Consider the following 12,967-nt stretch of genomic DNA (forward strand, 5'->3'; position numbering starts at 1 on the left):
GTTTTGGGTTTTATTTGCTGTTCTTTTTCCAGCTCTTTAAGGTATAAGATTAGGTTGTGTATCTGAGAACTTTCTTCCTCCTTTAGGAAGGCCTGGATTGCTATATACTTCACTCTTATGACTACCTTTGCTGCATCCCAGAGGTTTTGGGCTGTGGTGTTATCATTTTCATTGGCTTCCATGAACTTTTTAATTTCCTCTTGTTAACCCATTCTTTCTTTATTAGGATGTTCTTTAGTCTCCAATGTTTGTTATCTTTCTAATTTTTTTCATGTGGTTGATTTCGAATTTCATAGCATTGAAGTCTGAAAATATGCATGGTATGATCTCAATCTTCTTGTACTTGTTGAGGGCTGATTTGTGTCCCACCATGTGATCTATTCTGGAGAATGTTCCATGTGTACTAGAGAAGAATGTATATTCCACTGCTTTAGGATGAAATGGTCTGAATATATTTGTTAAGTCCATCTGGTCCAGAGTGTCATTCAAAGCCATTGTTTCCTTGTGGATTTTCTATTTAGATGATCTATACATTGCTGTAAGTGGGGTGTTGAAGTCCCCTACTATTATGGTATTATTATCAATGAATTTCTTTATGTTTGTGATTAATTGATTTACATATTTGGGTGCTTCCACATTTGGCACATAAATGTTTACAATTGTTAGGTCTTCTTGATGGATAGACCCCTTTATTATGATATAATGCCCTTCTTCATCTCTTGTTACAATCTTTATTTTAAATTTTTTTTTTTCAACGTTTTTTATTTATTTTTGGGACAGAGAGAGACAGAGCATGAACGCGGGAGGGGCAGAGAGAGAGAGGGAGACACAGAATCGGAAACAGGCCCCAGGCTCCGAGCCATCAGCCCAGAGCCCGACGCGGGGCTCGAACTCACGGACCGCGAGATCGTGACCTGGCTGAAGTCGGACGCTCAACCGACTGCGCCACCCAGGCGCCCCTACAATCTTTATTTTAAAGTCTAGATTGTCTGATATAAGTATGGCTACTCTGGCTTTCTCTTGTTGACCATTAGCATGATAGGTGTCTTTAGGTCTAAAGTGGGTCTCTTGTAAACAGCATAGAGATGGATCTTGTTTTCTCATCCATTCTGTTACCCTATGTCTTTTGATTGGAACATTTAGTCCATTGACGTTTAGAGTGAGTGCTGAAAGATGAGAGTTTATTGCCATTATGTTTCTTGGAGAGTTGGAACTTCTGGTGGTATTCTCTGATCCTTTCTAGCCTTTGTTGCTTTTGGTCTTTTTTCCCCATCTTTTCTTCCCTGAGAAAGTGCCCCTCAAAATTTCTTGCAGAGCTGGTTTAGTGGTCATGAACTCTTTTAATTTTTGTTGGTCTGGGAAACTTTTAATCTCTCCTTCCATTTTGAATGACAGCCTTGCTGGGTAAAGAATTCTTGGCTGCATATTTTTCCAATTCAGCACATTGAATATATCCTGCCACTCATTTCTGGCCTGTCTCGTTTCTGTGGAAAGGTCTGCTGCAAACCTGATCTGTCTTCCCTTTTAGGTTAAGGTCTTTTTTCCCTTGCTGCTTTCATGATTCTTTCCTCGACTGAGTGTTTTGTGAATTTGACTATGATATGCCTTGTTGATGGTCGGGTTTTGTTGAGTCTAAAGGGAGTCCTCTGTGCTTCCTGGATTTTGATGTCTGTGTCTTTCCCCAAGTTAGGAAAGTTTTCCACTATGATTTGCTCACATAACCCTTCTACCCCTTTTTCTCTCTCTTCATTTTCTGGGACCCTTATGATTCTGATGTTGTTCCTTTGTAATGAGTCACTGATTTCTCTAATTCTTAAATTGTGGTCTTTTGCCTTAGTCTCCCTCTTTTTTTCTGCTTCATTATTCTCCATAATTTTGTCCTCTATATCACTGATTCGCTTCTCTGCCTCATCCATCCTTGCCACCGAAGCACCCATTCAAGATTGCAGCTCAGTTATAGAGTTTTTTGTTTCATCCTGACTTGACTTTATCTCTGCAGAAAGGGATTCTAATCTATTTTCAATCCCAGCTGGTATTCTTATTATCATGATTCTAAATTCTGGCTCAGACATCTTTCTTGTATCTGTGTTGATTAAGTCCCTGGCTGCCGTTTCTTCCTGCTCTTTCTTTTGGGGTGAATTCCTTCGTTTCATCATTTTGAAGGAAGAAAAGGAATTAATAAGGTAAAAATAAACTTAAAATTAAAAACAACACACACACACACAAGATCAAATAAATGATGCTAGATCTTAGGTGTGTTTTGGTCTGGTTGTTGAAAGGAGCTTGTTAGATTAGAGAAAAAAGGGAAGAAAAAAGGAAAACATTTGATAATTTGAAAAAATGAATACAAAGAAATAGAATAAAATGAAATGATGGAAGTAAAATGGAATTTGAAAAATTTACAAAATAGTAAAAATATAGTTTTAAAAAAATAAAGAAAAATATTTTTAATAAAAATTGAAAATAGAAATAAATTTTTTCTCTTTCTTTATTCAAGAAAAAGAAAAGAAAAGAGAAAAAAAAGAAAATTGAATAAAGGGACCAGAAAACAGACTGAAATACGACTGAAATTACTTCGTTTTCCCCTGGAAGTTAAACTATGAAGCGCTTTATTGTCGGTAAAATAAGCAGGTGGAGAGACTTGGGTTCCTGAAGAGAGAGGTTGGCCCAGTTGGGCGGGGCTTAGTGTAAAGGCTCTGTTCTCCATTAGATGGCACTGCTTAGCTTACTGGGGTGGATGTTGTGGCGCATGTAGGTGTGTGTGCGCATGCGCAGGAGGGGCGAAAATGGCATCACCCAGCTGTGTGGTCAGTAGTATCAGAGTTCTGTTCTCTCTGACCAGCAATCGTGCACTCATCCTCTGCGTCCAGCTTCTGTCCACCCCCCGCTTCCACAATGTCCGTGACTAAGCCGTCAGACTGCCAGGCGGCACCTCCCTCCTGAGTTTTATCTCAGAAGCAGCTGTGTTTCCCAACCCCTCACTTCTGAGGGACTGTGGCTTTGTTCCGCTCAGACCTTCTGCAGGAGGGTCTCACCGAGCACTGGCTGGTGCCGGCCACCCCCAGGAACATTCGCGAGACCATGCTGCTGCCAACGCCCAGAGACCGCGGCCGGGTGCCAGCCCGCCCCAGAAAAAGTTCACGCAGGCGTGTAGCAGCAGCGTTTCAGGGATTCTGGAAAATCACAACTCACATCTGGCGCCAGGCTTCACCCCCAACGGCCTTGTCCCAGCACCAGCGAATGTGGTTGTTCTCCTGGCTCCGCTGGGACGTTTGCCCTTGGGGAGTCCTCCCAGCAGGGGAACCGCCTCCCGTGTGCCCTGAGGACCTCGGTCTCTGCTCCTGGGTATTCGCCGCTCCCATCAGAGCTCCACCAGGTATGCAGCTGCGGAGTTTTGGACTCTGCGCTCCCCCTGTTTACAGAGTTTAATGGAATTTAAACCCTCTCCTCCTTTCTCCCTTTTTTGTTCAGTCCCTTGCGTACACTTTCTTTTCTCTCCAGCTGCTTTGGGCAAGGGGGATGCTTTCCATACGCTCCACCTCTGCCCCCATCTCCGTCCTCTCTCCACAAGCACAAACAGCTCCCTGCACTCTCCAACTGTCTCTCCCCCACTTCACCTCTCAGCGCTGCATACCTGCTGAATTCTGTGGTTCAGGTTGTGCAGATCGGTGTATTAATCCTCAAATCAGTTTTCTAGGTGTGCAGGATGGTTTAGTGTTGATCTGGCTGTATTTAAGGGATGAGAGATGCAAAGAAAAGTTCCTTGCTGTTCTACCATGTTTTTTTTGGTTCTCATCTTTTTTATGTTTGCATAACATTCCATTGTGTGCATGTATCACATACATACCCTTACCCTTTCATCTATCAGTGGACTCTTAGGTTGCTCCATATTTAGCACTTTTAACCTTTAAACTTTGTGTCAGCAATGTTTCATGTTTTTTACTGTGGAGGTCATGTGTATCAATAATAGCAAAAGCTCCCACCTACTGAGCTCCTAATACATACTAGGAATTGTAATAGGCACCTTATGTGCATTGATTAATTTAATATTCATGAGAACTCTTTCTGGTGAGTATCACAGTCACCATTTTATAGACGGAGACACAGAAACTCAGGGAGGTCAAAGTCACACAACCTTTGAATGATAGATCAAGAATTTCAATTCAGATTCTCAAGCTCCAAATTTGGTTTAAAGCCCAGACATTCAATCCAGTTCCTAGATACCTGCTGGGGATCATGCCATCTTCAACACACTTCTTCGTCAGGAGGGAAAAAAGCATTAATTCCTGGTGTCCGGAAAAGGAAAAGTGGGTAACAGCTACTCTAAGGAGGTGAAAATGAGCTTGAGAGATGAGTTAGATTCCATTCAGAGGGGAAGGACAGAAAGACAGACATTGGCATAGATGTGCAAAGTTCACTGTTGTATTTGTGTGTATAGGATAAAGCTAGGAAAGTACTTAAAGTACTTAAGTACTTAAAGCAAGAGTACGTTAAAGTATTTTAGCCTTCATTCCCTTAAAAGATGAGAGGAGCAGGGCACCTGGGGGATTCGGTCGGTTAAGCCTCCAACTTGGGCTCAGGTCATGATCTCGAAGTCCCTGAGTTTAAGCCCCTCATCACACTCTGTGCTGACAGCTCAGAGCGTGGAGCCCACTTTGGATTATGTCTCCCTCTCTCTCTGCCCCGCCCCTGCTTGTGCTCTGTCTCTCTCTCTCTAAAAAATAAACATTAAAAAATTTTTTTAAAGATGGGAGGAACAGAGAACATCCTAGAGAGAATATGGGCCAGACATTAGCTCAAAAATATCTTGTATTGCTTGTTGACTGAAGCATTTTATAGACTAAAGGCTTTACTGTTCCTGAGAGAATGCTATGTTATAATTATGGGCACATTCCTTTCAAATTTTTTAAATATTTTTATTTATTTTTGAGACAGAGAATGAGCAGGGGAGGGGCAGAGAGAGAAGGAGACACCGAATCCAAAGCAAGCTCCAGGCTCTGAGCTGTCAGCACAGCGCCTGATGTGGGGCTCGAACTCATGGACTGTGAGATCATGACCTGAGCTGAAGTCAGATGCTTAACCGACTGAGCCACCCAGGCGCCCCTGGGCACATTGCTTTTAAATCTATCTATGGAGGCACCTGGCTGGTTCAGTCAGAGGAGCATGTGACTCTTGATCTCAGGGTCATGAACTCAAGCCCCACTTTGGGTGTAGATATTACTTAAAATAAATAATTTAAAAACAAATAAATCTAGGGGCACCTGGGTGGCTCAGCCAGTTGAGTGACTTCAGCTCAGGTCATGATCTCATAGTTTGTGGGTTCAAGCCCTGCATCGAGCTCTCTGCTCTCTGCTTTGGATTCTCTCTCTCTCTCTCTCCCCTTCCCCTGCTCTCTCTCTCAAAAATAAATAAACCTTTAAAAATAAATAAATAAATCTATCTAAGCTGATCACACAAGAGGAGAAAAGAAAAAAATTCAATTTGATTGTCCTCCCTCCAAATTGGCATCAGGCATCCCAGGAACAGAGAGACCTATTTAGTGGGTAATCCACAGCACAGAGAGGAAAAGATGTGCTTCATGCATAGAATTCTCAACATTAAATGTTAACTCAGGCAGCTAAAATATCCAGCAGGAAGTGGGGAAAGGATATTTTAATTTTCCATATGAGCTGGAAGAATGTTCCATCTATTTCTTGTCTTGTTTCAAGGAGACATGATCTTGTAACACTTCAGAGAGACTGAGCTCAGACCTCCCTCCTGCATGTATTTTGAAACCCCAGGTTCCCCTGGTCCAAACACCCACAGTTTGCTCATCTCCTACTATAATGTGTATAAACGTCTGTTTCAACCTGAGAGCAGGAATTACGTCTCATTCCGCTTTTGCAATCCCAGTATCCAGCATAAATCCTTGTATCTATTACGAGCCCCAAACTGTGTGAGAACAGACTTGGAACTCTCCTTCCCACGCCTCAGTACAACTGATGTAAAGCTTTCGCTTCATTCTCCCCTCTAAACCCACAGAGATTAGGACAGCCCCCTAAGGCCTATCTCTCGGATTTAAACTGGCCCTTCTCTTGCAGCCGGCTGCAAGCACAGAGTACCATTGGCAGCTGAGAGAACAGAGGCACCAAATGAAGAGAGGTGGGTGAACTCACTGCTCAGGACAAAGGCAGCTTCTTCCAAATATTCCTGGCCAACACTTCACATCACTGGCATCTTCACTTATGTCCAGGGGCAGAAGCTGAATATTTGTGGCCCCCAGAGTCTCCTTGAGAAAAGAAGAAGCAGGACCCGTGTCACCTTAGCTGAGAGGTAAGAAAACAAGATTGCTTGATTTGGCGAGGGGGGAGGGGGGGAAGAGAAGACCAGAAAAGTTCTCCCTCCTATAAGTCACCTGTGGGGTGCTAGACACTACCTGGGTGCCATGGAGACTATCTGAGGTCTAATTCCCATGACAGTGTGAGAAAGTCAGTGCTGTTATCTCCCTATTGGAGGCAACACAAAGGTCAGAAAGTCAGAGCCCTTGTCTGAGTCAGAGGCAGAGCCTGGGTTAGAGCCAGTGTCTGTCTATTCCAAAGCCCTTCTCTTAACCTTAATGGCAATATATTTTAGTTTTTTTAATGTCTATTTATTTTTGAGAGAGAGAGGGAGAGAGAGAGACAGAGCATGAGCAGGGGAGGGGTAGAGAGGGAGACACAGAATCTGAAGCAGGCTCCAGGTTCCGAGCTATCAGCACAGAACCTGACATGGGGCTCGAACTCACGAACCACGAGATTATGCATGACCTGAGCCCAAGTCAGACACTTAACCGACTGAGCCACCCAGATGCCCCGTGAATTACAGTATATTTTAAACTGAGGGTTATAAAGTAGTTGTATTAAGTCAGTACTAATATTAAATGTTTATTTCTGAGACAGAGACAGAGCATGAGTGGGGGAGGGGCAGAGAGAGAGGGAGACAGAATCTGAAGCAGGCTCCAGGTTCCGAGCTGTCAGCACAGAGCCCGCTGTGGGGCTCAAACTCACAAACCGTGAGATCGTGACCTGACCCCAAGTCGGTCGCTCAACTGACTGAGCCACCCAGGTGCCCCTAAGTCAGTACTAACGTTAAAGATCACGTGGCATAGGGGCTCCTGGATGACTCAGTCAGTGGAGTGTGCAACTCTTGATCTCGGGGTTGTGAGTTTGAGCCCCATGTTGGGTGTAGAGATACTTAAAAAATAAAATCTTTTTAAAAATCACCTGGAGGGGCACCTAGGTGGCTCAGTCGGTTGGGCATCCGACTTCAGCTCAGGTCATGATCTCACAGCTTGTGAGTTGGAGCCCCGCGTCGGGCTCTGTGCTGACAGCTCGGAGCCTGGAGCCTGCTTCAGATTCTGTGTCTCCCTCTCTCTCTCTGCCCCTACCCTGCTCACACTCTGTCTCTCTTTTTCTCAAAAATAAACATTAAAAAAATCTTAAAAAATCACATGGCTAGAACATTAGAGAAAATATGAAAGGGAATCACACAGATTAAAGGTAAGTATTTCTTTGAGAGATTTGTGCTTTATTTGTATATGTGGTGTATGTGCGCACCATTGTGATTGGGTAACAACGTGAGTATATTCCTTATTTTGGGCAATAGTAAAAATGCATGAAACCAGCTGCACTGTATTTTACTGCATCTAGATTGCCCGGACACAGAAAGCAGGCAATAAATGAAGGCCATCTCAGCTAGTATCTTTTTTATTCCTAATGGACCTATTGTTACTATCTTCAGTAGTAGTTAGCTCAGGTTTAGAGAGATTAGGAATTTTGCTCACTGCTCATCATTAGCCTCTGCAGGGGTAAAAATCATGTCAACCTTGACTATATCTCAGGCTCTTGGTGCAATTCAGGTGCAGAACGTTTGTGCAGCCATCCCCAGAGAGCCCAGTACCGTTTTAGGTGCATTTGTGAGTTATTCAGCAGGTTAATCAAGGACATTCCAGAGCATCTAAAGTTATCAGAAGGGCAAGATAACCTGAAGAAGGCTTCACGAAGAAGTTAAGAACAGGAACAGCTAGAAGGAGAGGAGGGCAGGGCGCCTGGGTGGTTCAGTGGTTAGGCGACTGACTTCGGCTCAGGTCATGATCTCGTGGTTTGTGAGTTCTAGCCCCACGTCGGGCTCTGTGCTGACAGCTCAGAGCCTGGAGCCTGCTTCAGATTCTGTGTCTCCCTCTCTCTCTACCCCTCCCCTGCTCATGCTCTGTGTCTCTCTGTCTCTCGATAGTAAATAAACGTTTAAAAATTAAAAAAAAAAAAAAAAAGGAGAGGAGGGAAAAAGCAGGAGAGAGGTAGGGCAGAGCATAGACAGGAAGGAAGCCCATGGCAAGAGACTGCAACAGACACTCATTTTTAGCACCAGAGAGAGCACCTCTAATGGGCTCAGCTCGGGGCGCCTGGGTGGCGCAGTCGGTTAAGCGTCCGACTTCAGCCAGGTCACGATCTCGCGGTCCGTGAGTTCGAGCCCCGCGTCAGGCTCTGGGCTGATAGCCTGGAGCCTGTTTCCGATTCTGTGTCTCCCTCTCTCTCTGCCCCTCCCCCGTTCATGCTCTGTCTCTCTCTATCCCAAAATAAATAAAAAACGTTGAAAAAAAAAAAAATTTAATGGGCTCAGCTCTTACTCCCAGCCAAGAACAGCCCAACAGGCCAGGTGACCCCATTCAGGGCTAAGAACATCCACCCTAGACAAAAGTTGGCCTGAAAATAACTTGAAGTACCAACTTTGAGCCTCATTGTGCTTGTCTGAAAAATGAGGGCTTGTGCCAAAATACCAAGAGGGAAGTTTCCACCAAAACATATCTACCTTCCTGTGCCAAACTGTGTCCCCATAATCATAAAATAGCATCAAAAATGACCACCAATAATTTATTTCATTCATATTATTCAAGGTGTTTTTATCTGTTACTTGAAGGGGAGTATCTTAATGACCTTGTCTATCTTTGCCTAAACCAACAGTTTTGGAGGGAATGATCCTTTTTCCTTAATTTGGACATGTTAGGAATTAAGCATGGTCAGTGGGGAAATTTTGCTGAAATTGAGGGAGAAGGCGTTAAAGAATTGGAGAAAGAACACAATATTTGGATTCAAAGAAATCTTAGTACTCACACTTCATGTGAAATTTTTGTCATTTTTTAAAGGGAGAGAGGGTGGACCCATACATTAAGTGCAAGAATGTGCCATCAATATTTCTGAAAGAACCTTCAAGACACTGATACCAATTGTTACCTCAGGGAGCACTATGGGAGCAAGAAAATTACTTTTAAAATTTCTTTTTAAAATTAACATACATAAAATTGAGTTTTTGGGTGTGTAGATACATATATTTTAACACACATAGAAACTATTTTTATCAGTAGCTTTTATAGGGGCACCTGGGTTGCTCAGTGGTTAAGCATCTGACTTTGGCTCAAGTTGTAATCTTATAGTTTGTGAGTTCAAGCCCCACATTGGGCTCTACACTTATGGTGCAGAGCCTGCTTGGGATTCTCTCTCCCTCTCTCTCTCTCTCTCTCTCTCTCTCTCTCTCTCTCCGTCTCTCTTTGCCTCTTCCTTGCTTATGCTCTCTCTCTCTCTCTCTCTCTCAAGATGATAAGTAAATACACTTAAAAAATAAAATAAAACAAATGGCTTTTGTATAAATAATGAGCGAATGCAACCCAGAAATAGGCATAAAAATAATGATGCATTTGCCTTTCTCTGACTTATTTCACACAGCATGATACTCTCTAGCTCCATCCATGTCATTGTAAACGACAAGATTTCATTCTTTTTTATGGCTGAGTAATATTCCACTATGTGTATATGTGTACACACACACACACACGTATATGTCACATACACATATACCACCTCTCCTTTATCCATTTGTCAGTTGATGGACATTGGGGCTGCTTACACAAATCACCATATTGTACACTTGAGACTAATATATCACTATATGTTAACTATCCTGGAATTAAAATAAAAATAGAAAAAATAAAGATGCAATGACTCCCTTGTACTTATTAGCCATTTTAAGAAAATGATCTTTGAAGCCCCTGTGTGCCCTTCCTACACCACTCCTCACTGCTTGGAAGTATGTTTCTTGAATTTGGGGCTCACTTTTCTCCTATTTTATCTGCCACATGACTTTGTATCCCTAAAAATATGTTTCTTAACATTTTTTTGCACAGTTTGGCTTTTATGTAAATGGAATTATAACTGCACACTCATGTAGCTTTCTTTGTTCAATATAACGTTTCTGAGATTGATTTATTCATAACATTAGATGTGGTTCTGATTCACTCATTTCTTTATAGAATAGTATTCCAGTGTATAAGGAAATCATAATTTAGTTATCAGTTCTACCACTAAACACTTGGGATGTTTACAGTTTTTTTTTTTTTTTTCTAGTAAAACGGTGCAGCTGTGAACATTAGTTACTCTGGATATATGCTTGGACACAGAATTTCTGGGGCATGGTCGTACCTTAAAATTTACTACATAATTCCAAATTGTTTTCTGAAGTGATCATGCCAATTCAGACTGTCAGCGACCATGTGTGAAAGTTAGCATTATTAAACTTAATATTTTCAGAAGTTTATATTTGTGCCAATTCCACAGATGCGAAGTGGTATCTAATTTGGGTATTAATTTTCATTTCCTTTGTTCCTAATGAGATTAGCATATTTCCATGTTTTCAGTGATGAATTATTTTTTCGTGAGGTATACATTCAGGCCTTTTCCCCAAATTTCTGTGGAAAAAAACGTATTTTGCATATTAACTGTCCAATTCCTTTGAATATCCTACATAGGGATTCCTTGTCACCCATATGTATTGCAGGAATATTTTTCCAGTTTGTGAGTTTTAATTTTTTGTGGTGATCAGCTTTTCTTCTGATAGTTACACTTTACATTTTTTTCAAGCTTACTTATCTAAGTAATCTCTACACCCAATGTGGGGCTCAAACTCACGACCCCGAGATCAAGAGTCACACATTCCTAGGGCGCCTGGGTGGCGCAGTCGGTTAAGCGTCCGACTTCAGCTCAGGTCACGATCTCGCGGTCCGTGAGTTCGAGCCCCGCGTCGGGCTCTGGGCTGATGGCTCGGAGCCTGGAGCCTGTTTCCGATTCTGTGTCTCCCTCTCTCTCTGCCCCTCCCCCGTTCATGCTCTGTCTCTCTCTGTCCCAAAAATAAATTAAAAAAAAAAAAAAAAAAAAAAGAGTCACACATTCTTCTGACTAAGCCATCGGGTGCCCCAGATTTTTACATTGTATTTATTTATTTTTTGATTTTTACATTTTAAAGCAGGCAAGTTTTGAATTCTTTTCTTATATTCTTATAGTTTTCTCTGCCACCAAGGCCACAAAGATATACTTTTATTTTGTTTTCTAAAATTTCAGAAATTCGCACTTCACCTTTTGGTTTTCATTTGCCTGAAATTGATTTTCTCTGCATGTGGTATGATGTATGGTTTCAATTTCCTTTTATTTTTCTACACAAATAACTAATTACCCAAAAACCATTAATAGAAAGACCTATCTTCTTCCTGATTATCCTCAATACAAGTAAGGTGATAAATCAAGTTTGTATATATATGTGTATGTTCCCAAGCCTCATCCCACCCTATTACTCTGTTTATCTCTGACACATAATTTTTTTCATTGGGATGTTTAACTCAGAGACTAGCACACCACGAGAGATTTAGAGTGCATCGGGGTAGAGATGGGGTATTGTGGGCAGAAAATGACTTTCTTCCCTCCTCAGTTCTGCACTCCTGGGCCACTCTGGATCTCGTTTTCCTCAGCAATGCTAAATGCCTTCCCAACTTAAGGTTTTTGCACGTGCTTTTTCCTATTCTGTTTCAAGTGCTCTCTCGCTAGCTCAGTGTTCAGCCTGTTCCTCCACACATTACTGACCATCCTGTTTTGCTTTCTTCTTAGCTAAAATTTGTCCCTATATTTGTCTTCTTGTTTGCTTTCTCTATTCCTCACTAGCAAGAATATAAATTGTGAAAGCTCATGGCCACTGGTTTTGTTCACTGTTTGATTTCAGGCCCCTTGTGCATAGTATACACTCAAATAGTTGCTGTTTGATACATATGATAAATAGCAAGTCAGAAATAAGTCCAAATAGCATATTTTATGCATGCCAATGACCTAAAAATCATGCTGGATCCTCAGAGTCAGCAACAGAGGCAAAGGACCCCTACTTTTTTTTTTTTTAAAGCTGGTTTATTTATTTTGAGTGAGACAGAGACAGCGCAAGCGAGGGAGGAGCAGAGACAGAGAGGGAGAGAGAGAGAATCCCAAGCAGGCTCCACACTGTCATCACAGAGCCTGAAGTGGAGCTCGAACTCATGAAACCACAAGATCATGACCTAAGCTGAAACCAAGAGCCAGACACTTAACCGACTGAGCCGCCCAGATGCCCCATAAGGACCCCTACTTCTAGAACTCTGTTCTTTGGACAAGTTACTTACTGCTTATGAGCCTCAGTACAGTCGTGTATGAATGGATAAGATCACGCTATTTTTGTAGGGTCGTGAAAATTAATTGATCTCCCTGTGTTTAAAACATGCAGCACAGTGTAGGGGCACATATGTGGTATTAACACATATAGTTTTTTTCCTTAAAAAAAAGAAGAATGTGTTCTCTTTCTAGAAAGAGTCATTTTTAGAAATATTCAAAAAGGAAATTATTCATTGGTCTTTCTTAGAAAAACCATTATTGATGGTACTTTTCTCTAATAAGCAGTAACAAATTTCCTCCAGAAATTCAACCTATTAAAAGAGGTATGCATTTCAGAATAAAGGGATTGTGAATCTTCCTTTATTTAAACTATTGGAGACAACCCCTTGCATCCTGGGAAACTTTTCAAGAGTGAGAAAAAGGAGAGGGAGAGAGAGAGAGAGAGAGAGAGAAAGGAAGGAAGGAAGGAAGGAAGGGGGAGGAAGGAAGGAAGG

The sequence above is a fragment of the Panthera onca genome, chromosome E2 (assembly GCF_046562875.1).
Source record: "Panthera onca isolate mPanOnc1 chromosome E2, mPanOnc1 haplotype 2, whole genome shotgun sequence".
Lineage (NCBI taxonomy): Eukaryota > Metazoa > Chordata > Mammalia > Carnivora > Felidae > Panthera > Panthera onca.